Genomic DNA, 14,400 nt, shown 5'->3' on the forward strand with positions numbered 1-14,400 from the left:
CACTGGACATGAGGAGCCCTTTGCACGTTGTACGGCATCATGTACGTCACATGATGACTTAACGGGTTAACCTGCCTGGTTCAAGTCATACGTGCACACCTAGAATGCACACGTACATGCACACACGTGTACACACACTCACTTTTACTGGTTAATATTCCTGTTCTGTTGCCTAGTCTCCTCGTCTCCTAGTTACATGGTTGTCATGACATCACTGCAGAGCCGCAGAGGTTATCACGGTCCCGGCTTCTGGGGTGGGGGGGGATGCAGAGCCCCAAGCCTGGGATGCCCCTGATTCTCCAGGGTTCTGGGTGCTCAGCGCAGGTGGGAGCCAGTGTTACTGATGAGCTGGCTGGCGGACCACTGTCGCCGGAACGAGGGTGCTTTATCGCCTGGTCTTAACACAGCTGCCCCAACGAACAGCCCGGTGACGTCCACACAGGCCATTCCAAGTGTGATGAAGTCATGGAGACTGCAGTCCCCACCCCCTACCCCCTACAGAAACAGCCCTTGGTGAGGACTTTGGCTCCACTGGGAACGAGGGGACACATCAAGATGGACATACAGCATCTCTCTCTCTGCTGATGCGGTTTCTTTGCTGCTCGTGGTCCAGGTCAGACATCTTCACAGGCAGACTTTTCCACCCGGAGCCCTCCAGCTGGCCCAGGGCCTGGGTGCACTGGTTTGCTGATCTGTCCACCCCGAGTTTGATGGAAATCCTACTCCACGGGGTTGGGCAGGCACTTGCTCCTTGGCTTGGGAAGGAATACAAAGCTTTTCCCACATTTTGAGGCAGAGAGGGGTGAGTGGCCAGTGGCACTCTGAAATTCTAACCCAGGAGCTGGAAATCTAGGTCCTACTCTCTGTTACTCAAGGGCTGTGTGACTCTGGGCAGGTTACTGCACCTCTCTGGGCTTCAGTTCCCTCCTCTGCACACATGTGGGCCTTAGGCCTGATGCCCTCTTCAGCCCCTTACTGCTGAGGTTCCGAATTGCTTGCTGTTCTGGGGCTGAAACTGATCTCCTCCGTGTGTGTGTTGGAAGGGGAGGTGTCCCTCTTTTGGCCATGTCTCCACCCTGAATGGTCTGCTGGGAGGTCAGAGGGAAAGGCCAGAAGGAAGCCTCCCCAGGGAGGCCTATCATGGCACATTTTGCTTTTTTTTAAATTAATGTATTCGACAAATATATATTCAGTGCTTAAAATATGCCAGTACTAGTCTAGGCACCGAGGGACCTGTTGTGAACAGAAGAAAGGAAATCTCTGTCCTAAAGGAATTTAGGAGGCAGATAATAAACAGGATGGTAAGATACGTATGTCAGATGGTGAGAAACTAAAATTTCAGCAAGGAGGGGACCAAGGGTGCCTGGAGGAGGGGGATGGCAATTTTAAATGGAGGGGCAGGGAAGCCCCACTGATGGAGTCAGAGTGATGGAGATGAGGGTCCTGAAAGAGGGGTCCCGGGGCTCAGGTGGAGTCTGACGTAACAGCAGGAGGGCACGGGGACCCTGGCCTGACCCCCAGGCAGGTCATGGTGGGAAGGCTACCAAGCGTGGGGGTGTCTCTGGGGGCACTCAGAGCTCAGCGCCCTCCCCTCCTGCCGAGGGAGGCGGGAGGCCAGGCAGACCCGGACTGTCCATGGTGCTGACAGGGCCCACGGAGAGCAGCCCCACCCGGAGCCTGCCCGTCCCCGGGGGCCCACAGCAGCCCAGCCTGCGCTTGGCCGGCAGGCCTGCAATCGTCTCCTCACGAGGTGGAATGAAAGGCTCCCTCCTTCCCAGCGCCCTCCCCCATCACCTCCCTCCCCCATCACCTCCTGGTGCAGCCGGAGATGGGGAGGGGGGCAGGGGTGAGGGACGGGCTGGGGACACCACGCACCCCGGTTGTGTCCAGGGCAGCCCTGTGGACTCAGATGCATGAGGAGTGAGAAAGGAGGGGCATGGGAGGCTCGGGCACTCTGTGAGGCCGCCCTCCGTCCTCCCCACGTGAGGACCGGGATGAGGAGGCTTTGGTTCAGTGGGAGCGTCTTCGCTAGCCCTGTCTGGAATTTTCCATCCCGGCTCCTCTCCCCACCTGCTCCATCCAGTCCCGCGAGCCTCGGTGTGAAAGGCTGAGTACCAGAAGCAGGAATGGGAAGGCAGGGTCTGCCGGATGCCACAGCACCTCCGCCCCACGGATGCCTCTGTCCAGGCTGCTCTGAACGGAACCTGAGTTTTCTTAGAAGCAGCCCTGCCCCGAGTCCCCGGGTCACCCTTCTTCTCTTCCTCCCTTGGGCCACTGGGTCCCTGCCGGGCTGCCTTCTCCACCCCCGGCCACCGTCTGTGGCACCTCCGGCCCCTCTCCTCACCCAGGCCAGCCTCCTGCCAAACCCATTGTCCAGAACCTTCCACAACCCATCTCACCTCTACAAGGTGGGGCCATGGGAGGGGAAGCGGGGAGAGATGCAAAACTCGGGCAAAGGGGAGGAAACACGGGAAACTAAACCAAAGGCCACATTTGAATCAATGTCATCACAGCTGCGGGGATGCAAGCCGGCTTCCCGGGCCCCGAAGCTAGGCGACCGGAGGGAGGACCAGGGTGGCCTGTGTGGGCTCCCCTGCTTGCAGTCCAGCCTCTGCCAGCCCCCCCGAGGCCTCTCAGGACCACCCTCTCATCTTCCCCCACTGCGCTGTCCTCTCCCACCTAACCCAAAGTCCCTTTGGGGGACACTGGATGGTTCGGCCTCCGTCAGGGCTTTAAAAATAAACTGTGGATCCCCTGCAAAAAAACTCTGTAGCTAAAAATAGCTCTCAGCATCTAGGGAAGGGGAAAAAAAGGAAACTGCAGCAAAATTCAACTGAAGCAGTGACTTTCCTGCCTCTGATGTTCTGGGTCAGTTCCAGCTCGGGGGACAGCTGAGAGGCAGCGGAGGGGGAAGGGGTCCCTTGAGGACAGGGATCAGAATCTCAGTCCACAGCGAATGCTGCTCTCTGCTCCCTGCCTGTGGGCCATCGGACCCCTTCTGGTCCCAGGAGCCAGGCATGCTGGAGGCTGCAGCAAGGAGCTGCAGAGGCTGGAGCTGGCCATGGAGCCAGGCAGGTGGCAGAGGGGACATGGGGGCAGGCTCTGCAGTGTCCCCAGAGATGCGAGTTCAGGGGCAGTTGTAGGTCAGGCTAGGCTCTGATGCTGACAGTCCCTGCCATCCAAACAGCTATGAGAGGGGGTAATGCAGATGCTCTGTCTTGAAGAAGCCGCTGCCTTTGCAGTCAACAAGGGACAAAGAAGCCCTTTGGGAAACCGTCACCAGGAAGGTCAGGATTTATATCCAGGACATCAATGCAGGGGAAGGGGAACCCCACGATCTTTTGTTTAAGACGCGCTGGGCCACTGGCAGTAAAGGGAGCTGTCTAAGAAGGAGAGGAGTGTGGGGACGCGGCTCTGCTCACGAAAGATGCTGTGAGGGGTGCGTCTGAGGGGGGAGTTTGTGGTCCAAACACACTCGCACACACCCTATCCTGTTTCTGTCTGTAAAAGAAGGCGTCTACTCATCCGCTCGTGCGAAAGAACTATCAGTGACCTGGAGACAATCTCAGGCTGCAGCCCGAGGAGAAAGTTTGCTGCCCCCCCACCGCCCGTTTAGTTGTAACAGGGGCCCCATCTGAACAAGTGACCTGCATGTGCTGGTCACAGGGATGGGAGAATAAAGGAAGCTAAGCAGAACACCACCGAGGGAGAGGGGGGCCCCGTAGGAGAGGTTTGGGTGCATCCAGGAAATACGCACCACACCCCCAAACTGATCTGTCACAACTGAAGTTGTGTTACCGTAACTCCCTGTAGAGGCTCCGCCCCCACATGCACAGCAAGGGCGCACTCACACACGCAGACACAGCAAATGAATTAGGGCTAGAAATATACATCCAGCCCACTAAGACTCCCCCGTGTCCCACTGTTACCTGGACCCGTATCTTTTCTCCAAAACTACTAGGTGTTTTCATGCCAAGAAAGAGAAAAAGGGGCGTCTTGGTGGGTGAAATGCAAATCCTTTCCAAAGAATCTGTGGAGCTGGGCTATTTCCAGAGCTCATGCCGTCTGTGGAGAGAAGTGGCTCAGAGAGGAAGGAAGAGACAGGGATGCTCAGGGATGCGGGGGATGCAGGGGAAGGAGGGGGTGCTGGTGAGTTCCCGCGCACTGTGTCGGCTTTGCTGCCTGCTGTGGTGCTCAGATGGACAAGCCCAGGTGAGATCGGCTCCTGGGGCACAAAGAGGGACACACAACAGCTCCCGGACCACACGTCTTTGCAAGTGCAGGGCAGCTAAAATACCTCTCGGTCATTTTGCCTTCTCAGCCCAAGAACCACCTAACTCACTCTTTTTCTCCCTAAAGAACTTCTTCGCCGTCCCACCCCCCGGGAGCACAGCCCGATTGGCATCATGACATTGGGGGTTGGCAGAGACCTTGGGGCTGGCCAGCGCTCCGCAGGTCACCTTGCACAAGCTCTCTCTCGCCTCCTGCTCCGTCTGCAGCAAAGGCAGAGTGAGCTTCGCTTCATCTCGGGCCACATTTACCTTCTGCACAATGGGGTTGACGAGAATGCACTTCAGAACAACGGGAGGAAAATCAAAGAACTTGAAAAGCCAACAGTGTCCCCTCCCCGCCAAGCCCTGGGTCTGGATGGTGTGCGTGTGTGCACGGAGGGCTGCAGCGTTTTCTGAAAGGCTCTGCTCAAGTCTCCCCAGTAATTTTCCTCTTCTCAGCCCCTCAGGCCTGGGAGGAAATCGTCCCGGCCCCCCCTAGTGGCCAGAAGCGCAGCGCACCACCCTGGGATGTTCCCACAGACGTGGGAATTAGCCAAGAGTCCAGGTACAACCGCAGATCGTTAGTAACAGTGGGAGAGGGGACGGTCCTGTTCCCTTGGAGATTTAGCTTGCACGCGGCCACTGCAGTGACTGTTCCCCCTGGCTTGACAGTCCCAGTGCGCCCCGGCGCAGGGCTGGCTGCCCTGGGTGTACGTGGCGCGTCACTGCATCCCAGGGCAGTGCCACTGGCTTGCTGACCTGCAGCCGCTTTTACCTGGCGCTTGATAGAAATGTACATTCTCAGGTCCTTTCTCAGCCCTACTGAATTAGCGACGCCAGGGGGTGGAGCGCAGGAATCTGCATTTTAACAAGGTCTCCAGATGAAGAGTGTGGAGTCCTGGCCTGGACCACGCATGCTCCCGGAGGCTGCTCCCATTAAGGTGCAGAGCCCTTCTCGACCATCAAGGCACTGAAAGAAAGAAACCTGAAGACACTCCTCCCCTACCCTCGCCAGTAATGTACTGACTAGAACAGCGTGTTGACCGGCAGGAATTCCTCGTCCTCCTCTCTGAGGAAACCCGGCCGTCCCCTCCCACGGCCGTCCACTTCCTTTTCCCTCCGAACCCAGTTTGCAATGAAGTCTTGGTCACTGAGGCATCTCTGAGGGACTCAGCAGTGCTTGGAAACCAAGGGTGATGAGGACTCTGTCACCAGCATGTGAGGCGATGTCACAGAGCGCTGATGAGCTGGCCCCAGCCCGTCAGGAGTAAGCAGGACCGAGAAAGAAACCAGGCAGCAGGCGAGCGGCTCCTGACACAGAAAGCGTAAACCTTACCCTGACTTCGAGCTTGTCCCGCCTGCTGCTGCGAAAGGCATCGATTGCTGCTGGCCCTTCAGCACAGGGGCCCAGCACCACGCTGACACGCTGACCGGTTCTGAGAGGGCAGTCTAACGGCATTTTCACGGGTGCTACCGAACGGTGCTTGTGTGGGGAAGGGAGAGGACTTAACACGCTTCACACTGCAGAAAGCAGGGCGCCGGTGACAAAGGAGCCACACATGCAGCGGGGCAGACTGAACACCCCACTGCTCCTGCTCCTGTTCCTGTTCCTTGGAGATCATCGGAATATGAACTCCCGGCTTGACAGCACAGGAGCCCGAGGCCGGGAGGAGGAGGCTTGTCCTGGAGGATGAAAGGTTATGCGCAAGCTCACTTACCCATCTGTCCCACCCGAGCCCCAGGCCCGACAGCAGGTAGGAGGTCAGGATAATTCCGCCTGACCCCTAGCCAGACTGGTGGGATTCCAGAAAAGCTCTGTGACAGAGTGGTATTTGAACTGGGGAATCACTTTTCCAAAAGACACCTGATTTCTCGGCCACGTCATCCCCTGACCCCTGTGGATAACCCCACCACTGACAGCAGCTTGGGCACAAGTCCCCGGGATGTCAGGCCTCTGAGTGCAGTTCCCAGGGCGGCTTCCCGCTGCTCCCCTCTCCTCTGTTGCGTCTTCCAAGAGGTCGGGGATACCCCACAGGCAGGGGCTGCACGAGTTGCCCGCTGGACCTCCCAGGTCAGGGATCCAGGAACCTCTGAAGCCTCGACTTCCCCCCAGGTCTGCCCTGGACCTCTGGGCAGCACCTGCTTGTGCTCCTGTGCTGGTGGACAAAGGGCCAGTCATCCTCCACTTCACTGAATGTCCAACTACATCAGGACTGCTGGATAGAGACCCCTGGCAGCCCCAGGGGAAGGGGTGCAGACTCTTAGCCCTGAACAGACTCACACAGCACACTGGGCTGGACATGCAGGGACCCAGCGGAATGACAGAGAGCAGCTTCCACCCAGGAGGCGGCTGGGCTCCCTGGCAGCCCCGGGGTTTCCCCTCCCACCTGTGGGAGAAACAGGAGCGGTGGTCGCTACCTCTAGTGGAGATGTCTGCAATGGCAGGTGGCTCAGAGCCTCCACGGGAGGAGGCTGATGGGTGTGGCCCAGATTCTCACACCTACATCGTCTCGACTAATAGGCACGGTTTTTGGAGAAAGTCGTTTTGTTCTGTTTTGGTTTTGTCACCTCCAGCACGAGAGGCCGTGGCTGCAGGGACTAGAATCAGCAACGAGCCAGAGGGCCCGGAGCGCCGACCTCCCCCGAACCCAGGGCATCTCCTCCAGCCGCTCATAGCCCACCGTGGACGAGCCCTCTTTGCGCTCAGGCTAACTTCCCTCCGCATGTTAGCGGGGAGCAGGCAGCGTGCAGGGCAACCCGCTGGCCTCCCACCCCTGAGCTGCTCGGAAACGTGGTGACTCTCAGCATCGCCCGGGCCCTCCTGCCCCTGGAGGGGGCCTGCCAGTCACCAAGCGCTCGGCGGAGGGCACGCCCCTGCCTCACCTCCCCGGCCCTGCCACGCCACCTGGCCGGCCGCGGGCCCTGAGGTTGAGCTGAGAGAGGAAGGCCGCTCCTTTGTGGTCCCCACGGCCCAGGATTCCAGGCCCCGGGGCCGTGGGCTTGTGCTCGGAGCCCTGAGAAAACACGCCTGAGGGATTCCACGCAGGAACGGAGGCCCGCGCGGCGCAGCCCAGCACACGCACGGCGGGGCCGCCGGTTAACACCACATGCGGACCCCAGCCAGGCTCCACGTGCGTAGGAACTCATTTAATCACCACGACAACCTGTGTCGCAGGTGAGCCACCAACGAGCCGCTCCTGCGCAGATGCCAGAGTGACAGCAGCCCGAGTCACCCGGTGACTGCACTGCTGGCCCGCGGGTGCAGGTGCGCAACGAGGGCTGAGTCAGCACGGACCTCCCGCGGCGAAAGGACAAGGCTCTCGTCTTCCGCCCTGTACCTGGAAGTCTGTTTGCCCTCAGTTATCCCAGTGATGGAGCTGAAAATTGCAGAATCATGCAGGGGACGAGATCATCCCGCCCCAAGCTGCGTTTCTCAGTCAAAACGGAGGCTCAGAAACAAGACGTGCGGCGTCTCCACGTGCGCACAGGAGTTTGGTGGCAGGGCCGGGACTGGGTCCCGGTCTCCAGACTCTCAGCCCAACGCTGCTTCCATCCTGCAGTGTCAGGCAGTGGGCTCCCCGCCGTCAGTCAGTGCCGCTGAGCTCAGAGAGCAGAGCCCTCCTGCACCAGCCTCCGGCACCCTCCGGTGGCCTGGTAAGCCAGCTCTCTGCCACCTCAGCTCAAAATAAAGACAAGAGTCTCCCCGTCCAGAACAGCACTTCCCAAAGGCAGACCGACGGCAGAGAGCAGGGACAGTCTGAGGGCGGCCGAGATATCAGGACTCCCGCTGTTCCTCCAGGAGCTGGGACTGGGGTGTTCTCAGCCTCCCACTGCTGTTTCTTCCTTCTCCAGAAGCACAAGCAAAGTCTTTCCAGTGCCTCTAAGGTCCCCCGCCCGGCCCCACCCCACCTTCCGCCTCACGTCCTGCTCACTCACTGCCCTCCAGCCACACTGGCCTCCTTGCTGCTCCAAGAACATGCCAACAAGGCTCCGACCCCAGGGCCTTTGCACTCGCTGTCCCTCCACCTAGAACATTTCTCTCACTCCCTGACGCTCTCTGCTCATCACTCAAATGTTACCTTTTGGTCGGTCGTCCCCTGTATCCCTACTTTAATCTGGTCTCCACACCCCTCACCACCCCTGCCATATTTCATGGCCCTCTTTCTTGATGTTTCTCTGTTGAATTTATACTCATTGAGCATACAGTATATTTTCATCATGTATTCTTTCTGTTGCCTGCCTCCCCCCAGCAGAACCTAACTTCACAAGAGCACGGGTTTTTGGTTTTATTTTTTGTCCCGGCCCATAGCAGGCACTCAATGAACACTTGTTGAATAAAGGAACAGACAAATCACAGACACAGCTTGGGACAGACCATCACAGGAGCTGCTAGAGTTATGGGGCCTCCTTGGTTACGACGAGAAGCCAGGGAGAGAAAGGTGTGTGTGTGTGTGCATGTGTGTCTGTGAGACGCGGGGCTGCTGGGCAACCACCCTCCCTTGTAGGGAGCCACGTGTGAGTTTGATAATTCGTGTGTACATGTGTTAACAGTGTGTCCTCACCAAAGCCAACCCTTCACTCACCCACGCTGTCACTCACTCATTCACCGGACACTCTGAGAGTGACAGGCCCGTGTCCGATGCTTTGCTAGACGTCGGGTGGGCACGTGGCTGAGACAATGGTCCCTGCTGCTGCTGGGGCTTCTGCAGTTTAGTGACGCAGCCCCGTCCGGCCCTTGGAACACATCTCGGAGGGTCTGGGCGTCCGAGCAGATGGCAACAGCAACAACACTTACTTAGGGAAGCAAATTTTAGACAAGAAAATCAGCCTTGTGTGTCCTGTCACCGAGAGGAAAAGAGACTTGGATGAGGGGCTGCCTGTGGGGACGTCCCCTCCAGAGACCCCTGGAGAGATGCAGGAGGAGGGAGGGGGAGGGGGCAAGGAGGAGGGGCTTCCCAGAAGAGGAGCCTCGCTCCTTCCCCTGGGGACAGGCCGGGAGCGGGGTGGCTTACACACTAGAAAGAAGCCGCCGCTGTCCTGGGAGACCCTGCCCACGGCATCGCCTGGGCCCTGGGGAGCCACCATCATCTGGTCTAGACACCTGCCTACGGGCAGGTCTACATAAGAGGCAGACCACTCACTCCTTGACTGTGCGCAACACATCTTGCCTCCTTGGAGAACGTCCCCTGTCCAAGGTAGGGTCACCGCAGAGGTATTCAGCACCTTTTCTGATGAGCTGGGTGGCACCGGGGACGCTGGCCAGGTGCTCTGGCATCCTGGATACCTGCCTGCCTTTGTCACGACGACTTGACGTGTCTGCTTAAGTTAGCTGTTGTTTTCATGCAGGGAAACACGTGGCCTCCGAGACTTCGCATGGGTTTCTTTGTTAGTCCTCCACGGCTGCCCTTTCCCGGGTTCGGCCCCCGGCACAGCCATGCACTTTCCCGCATCCCTCGACCCCTGGCCTCTCCACACCTGGTCTCTTTTGTCCCAGCACCTGCTTTCATTGCCCTGCCTCAGCCTCACCCCTACATCCTGGGCCCCATCTTTAAATGCCAGTGGGTCCAGTCTCAGGTTTTCCAGTCTGGTCGTGTCTTGTGGGAGGCCACCAGAGGGGAGGTGTCAGGCCAGATCGCCCAAGGAGGGGTCTCGTCTTCTGGAGGAGTTGAGGGTCAGGGCCCTCTCCGTCCAGCCACCATCAGAAATGGAGGTACAGGTCTCCTGGCTTGGTCCTCCGGGCCAGCCTCTTCCCTGCCATGGATGAATCAGAGGGAAAGGAGGTGAGTTAGTGACGGGGGCTGAGCTGCACACGGAGCGGCCTTGAGAACCCTGGGAAGGACCTCGGCCTCTTTCCCGGTGTCTCTGGCGTCTGCTTGGTGGCCCCTGACCCGGCCCCACCCCTGGGCCTCCTGGTTTACCCAAACCGCCCCTCCCACTTCGCGGGCCCAGCAGGATCCCTGAGACCCACCAGCAACTGCTGGGCCCCCGAAGCGGCTCCTGCAGAAGTTGCTTTGACCACTGTGGTCAGTAAGACTCCACCTTTAATGGCCCCTTAGTCCCCAAGAATCAAGTCCACTCAGTTTCCAGAGCCAGGAAAGTGAAGCTTCAGTTTACCGGCTGGGCTCCCATCTCTGACGCCCGTACCATCCAGCTGGGTCCCAGGCCCTGGCTTGACCATCCATCAGGCGTGCCCTCCCTCCCTCCATGGAAGATTCTTGCCACTGCCCGGCTCCCCCCTTACCCCCCACCAGAGCATTCCTGCCTCTGCCTCCCACAGCCCCCCAGGCCCAGCCGACCGCCAGTGCCTCGTGAGCCCCCCGGCCACCCCAACACCATTGGCCTCTCTCTCCCCTGATTCCTGCTGCCCTTACAGACCATCCCACATGAAATTATACGTTGCTGTTTTCTGTTGGAAAGTATATGAGATTTAGGGCCCAAAGTTCCCTGTTTGACGTCTGCCTCCACTGTGCCCTGGGCCGAGAAAGCCAGGGCCCTGCTCGTCCCGCAGATGTGACGTCCATGCATGTCTCTGTAACTCCCACAAGCCCCTCCAGAGCAGGCCAGGTCACGTCAGACGCGCTCCTCCAGGCCTCCTCCCCGCCCCACAAAGCCAAACACCTCCCTGTCACTCGGTCAAAAGGGGAGTTTTACCTAATTTGAAAAGATACATGCACTCTTACGTGTTCATAGCAGCACCATTTACAGCAGCCAAGACATGGAAGCAACCTAAGTGTCCATCGACAGATGACTGGATAAAGAAGATACATATACTATGGAATATTACTCAGCCATGAATGCCATTTGCAGCAACATGGATGGACCTAGAGACGATCATACTAAGTGAAGTAAATCAGACAGAGCAAGACAAATATCCTGTGATATCACTCGTATGTGGAGTCTAAAAGAAAAAATGATACAAATGAACTTATTTACAAAATAAAACAAAATAAAAACAAACATAGAAAACAAATTGTGGTTACCAAAGGGGAAAGCAGGGAGGGACGAATTAGGAGTTTGGGGTTGGTGGATAGATACTACCTCCCACAGCCCCCCAGGGTTCTATAATAATAATATAATATATATATATATATAATATATAATAATATAATATATATATATAAATATAATATAATAATATATATTATATATAAAATAGATGAACCGCAAGGTCCTACTGTACAGCACAGGGAACTGTACTCAATACCATATAATAACACATGATGGAAAAGAATCTGAAAAAGAACATATGTATATAATATTATATATATATATATGACTGAATCACTCTGTTGTGTCTGCTTGCTGAGTGAGTCATGGGGGAGAGTCTGACAGCTCCCCTGCTCTGCTCCCAGGATAGTACCAGGCAGGCAAATTGGAGAGTTCTGTCCCAGAGAAACCAAAAAAATCCCAAGTGAAAACGTCCACAGACATTGACGCGTAGGAACGAGCTGTCAATAGGATGTGGACAATTAAGCAGGTGAAGCAAATGAGCTGTTATTAACCAAACGTTTACAAGAAGGTACATGAACATTACCATTGTATACCACTTGGCAATGCAGAAAATAATATTTGATAGTGATGATAATTTAACAAAAATTAACCAAAAAATTATGTTGGAGGCAAAGGAAGTGAGCATACGGGTTCCTGTAAAGACAAGAAGTGCTGTCCCATCACTCAGAGCAGAAGTCGGTGTCCTCAGAACAGCGCATGGGGTCCTCCACGTCGTGTTCCCCCACCTAGCGATGCCGTCTCACCCCCATCACCGCCACTCCCACTCTTTGCTCCAGCAGCTGTGCTGTTCCTCAGTTACACCTATGTCCTTCCACCTCAGGGCCTTTGCACTTGCTGTTCCCTTGGTTTGGAATGCCCTGTCCCCACACATCCACCAGGTTCTCCCTCCCACCCTTAAGGGCATTGCTCACATGCCCAGTCATCCCCTTGCCCCACCCCCTTACTTAACGCTGCATTTCTTCCCCAACATGGCCCACGTCACCCCACGCTCATCCTTCTCCATGTTATTAATGGCCATCTCTCTACAGAGTACTGCCTCTATGTAACAAGACACTTACAGTGACATTTTATTTAAATGCTTGCTTATTCTCTGAGCACTCTATGAGGGAATTGTGGTCACGGCGTGTACCCATGATTTGCTCCCTAATATTCCTGTGCTCAGTGACCAGCGCACATTAGGAGCCTTATAAATATTTGTTAAATGGAAAAAGAAATCAAGGAGTAGCAAAGTAAGCATTGACCAAGGAAGGCAAAATAAAGTACCAGAAATAAACCATTAAAATAGTCGAAAGCCATTGCCCCGAGGCCTCAGACTCACAGCGAGGGGAGAGGCAGGACCTGCTGGGTTTCCTCGGGAGCCTCACAGGGTGACTAGGCTTTTCAAATCATGCACGCCCCAGAGCTTGGGCCATGTCACATGGGCAGGGGAGACTGGGACCAGGATCTGGATGACCCTGCCTCTTGCTGGACCCTGTGTGAACCACCGACCGTCCCAATCTCATGTCTACACGTGAACATCTTAATCGCACATCTACACTCGCTACTCTTGTCACTGTGTTCGGAGGGAGGCTCAACAGCTCTTTCCCAACCAATCTGCCATTTCTGGGAGTAAGTGGAATTTGGCACTCCTTGGAAACTTGAGCTTGGTAAAAGTTTCTGCCCCTCTGGGCATGTCACCAAACCCTGTGCCTTCCCAGAGACGTGGCAAGGCGGCGTGCAGCCAGGTGAGGGCTGCTTTCCGCTCCAGACACCCGCAGGGGGCCTGAGGGGCACTCTCAAGGCTCAGGGTTCACCCTTTGTCTGTAAGAGCATGTGGACATGTAATGCCCACCTTACAGAGTCAGCAACAAAATGCAAATTACACAAGATAGCATTTAAGGCCCATCAAGTTATCAGCCACCCTCCCCAAGCAGAGTATTCAGAGCTCACACAGAGCTGGTGATTTCTAAAAAATACTGTGATTTCTAAAATATGTGTTTTAGCGGGAGGGTATAGCTCAGCAGTAGAGTGCGTGCTCAGCACGCACAAGATCCTGGGTTCAACCCCCAGTGTCTCCATTAAATAAATAAATAAATAAATAAATAAATAAATAAATATATATTTTAATTTGAAAAGATTTCCAAAATATATCCTTGAATTTAAAAGTTAATAAAGTAATTTTATGCTTGATTTTATTTTTAACTAAGTATTTCATATGTATAAAACACACACACATACACGTTATCTGGAACAATTACACCAAGACGACAGGAACTATCATCTCTGGGTCGTGGGATTATTGGTGACTTTTCCTTCTCTCTATACACCTTTATGCATATACAGCTGAACTCTGAACAACGCAGGGATCTGGGCGCCAACCCTCCACGCAGTTGAAAATGCAACGTAACTTCGCAGTCAGCCCTCCATATCCTTGGATTCAGCAGGCCATGGACTGGGTGCTGCAGTGTGTATTTACTGAAAAAATCTGCATCAGAGTAGACCCATGCAGTTCAAACCCAGTTGTTCAAGGGCCAACTGAATTATCTTAATAGTTAGAATAAAGCAATATAGCTATTATAACTTTCGGGGAAAAGATTAGGCAAAAGCACTCTTTGATAATTCTATAATCTTAAAACCTGATGCCGCAAGCCCACATGTGGATTCAGGGACGTGCATCTCGGCCTCTTTCGGTGTTGACTTACCTCAGCTATGACACCCCTCTCTTGCTGAAAGAGGCACAGAAGAACCCGGGTGTGGTAGATATTTGCTATTTTGCTTGTTTGCTTGGGGAAGGAGGCTGTTATATTTTCGGCTACCCAACATCCGTATTATCCCTTCTCTTCCTTGCAGAACACCAACTTTCCTCTGGAGAAACACTCTTCACACTCCATACACGGCCTGCGTGCTTTGGGTAAAACTGACTCCAACATTGGCTCCAAGGGTGTGCATATGACCCACATATCTCCAGTCAGAGCATCCCATTCCTTGGGCCTAATAATTTGCCCAGATAAGAGGATGAGGTGGAATTCTGACCAGTGAAAATCAGATTGTGGATTTTGTCAGGTCAATAGAAGAGTCTGTGTTTATTGGACCAGAATCTGGAGGAAATATATGCCTGGAGCTACCAGCCAACTTACCA

Source organism: Vicugna pacos, chromosome 34 (genome assembly GCF_048564905.1).
Source record: "Vicugna pacos chromosome 34, VicPac4, whole genome shotgun sequence".
Classification (NCBI taxonomy): domain Eukaryota; kingdom Metazoa; phylum Chordata; class Mammalia; order Artiodactyla; family Camelidae; genus Vicugna; species Vicugna pacos.